Source organism: Propithecus coquereli, unplaced genomic scaffold (assembly GCF_000956105.1).
Source record: "Propithecus coquereli isolate 6110/MARCELLA unplaced genomic scaffold, Pcoq_1.0 Scaffold38, whole genome shotgun sequence".
Lineage (NCBI taxonomy): Eukaryota > Metazoa > Chordata > Mammalia > Primates > Indriidae > Propithecus > Propithecus coquereli.
Window position 1 is genome coordinate 5,406,269 of NW_012149507.1, and position 1,531 is coordinate 5,407,799.

The window sequence follows — 1,531 nt, forward strand, 5'->3', positions numbered from 1 at the left end:
GCTTGTGCTTTACAAAGCAAATCCAATTCTTTAGGTCTGAGAAACGCGGCGCCTCGTGGGATACAGCCGCTACTGCCTTTCGGAGACGCCCTTCCGAGTATAACAGCATTCGAAATGCAAACCAACACGTTCACATATTCTTTCAGGGCAAAGCTCTGTAAAAATCTTAAGACAAATCCTGTCCCAAAACACGTTTAATACTAATTCATGGAGCGACACCTCTCCAAGGAAGTGGGCGGTGTGGGAGTTTGCTCAGCCTGGGTCTCCCCAAAGCAGTGGCAATGGTGGCTAAGCAAGCCTATTTAGATAATGGCCATGGCTACCAGGGCTGTGAGTATTCACTGCAACCAGGTCCAGTGGCAGTAGCAGCATGCAGCAGGGAGTGGCATGAGGCAAGTGGGGCCATGGTGGCAGGTGAGCCTGTGAAAATACATGGTGCAACAGCACTCAAGGAGTGGGACCATGATGGCACTTGGGGCACAGTGGCCAAGACACATGTTGTGCGGTGGGCAGGGCCATAGGGTCATTCAGCAGGTAGGGCCAATGGAAGCATGTATGCAGGGTGATGGCAGTTTGTCGGGGGCAGGGCTGTGGTGGCTTACAGCTGGAAGGGCCATGCAGACATGGGTTATGCTGCCAGTGATTTGTAGTAGCTGAGGCTTTCTCTCCAACTAGAACTGGTGGTGGTAGCTACTGCAGTGCTATTCAGGGGCCAGTGGTGGTGGTGCTATCCAGATGGCAGTGGAAGATGTTGGGGTCTTGGCACCTGCTCTGCTCAGATACACCTTTGGATGGGGGCTGCATGGTGCCTGCCATCCCTGCTCCCTCCTTGACCTGGCAGGGGTGATGGGGAGGTGACTGCAGTGGAGCCAACTCCTGTGTAGACAGGGCACTCCAAGGCTGAGAGCGCAGAATGACATCAGGTGCAGCAACTTGGGATCGAAAGCCAGTGAAACCCCTCTGTGCCTGCTCTCCAGTGTAAAAGCAGCTCCCCAGTCAGTCCAAAGGCCTGTCGTGGGAGCCCCCTCACATCTCAGGTTGCAGTGTCTGCTGGAGAAGTTTGGAGTCCTGGGGTTCTCTCCCGTGACCCTTCCCTATGTGCGGGCCTCTTCCTCATGTACCTTCTGATCCTGCCGAGTGGTTCACCCTACTTTCCTCTCCTTACTTTAGGTATCTCCAGTTGCTTCTCTAATGATTCACAGTGCTTTCTCTAGGACTACATCTATAGGTGAACATCTACTTGCAACTTTCAATCCTTTCTTTGAAAGCAGCCTATGAAGGCTGTTTTTAGTCTGCCATCTTGGCCTCCTACCTTCAGATAAGAAGTAAAACATCATTGATAGATTAGAACACATTCTATAAGTCTTTTACCCTATTCCTATTTCTTCTTTTCTAGAGTTAATCATTATCCTGAAGTTGAATATACTTTTGATATTTTATATGTATGTAATCCATAAATAATATGTAACATTGTTTTAAATATTTTTGAAATTTACATAAATGCTATAATCTGTATTATTTAGGTACTTGC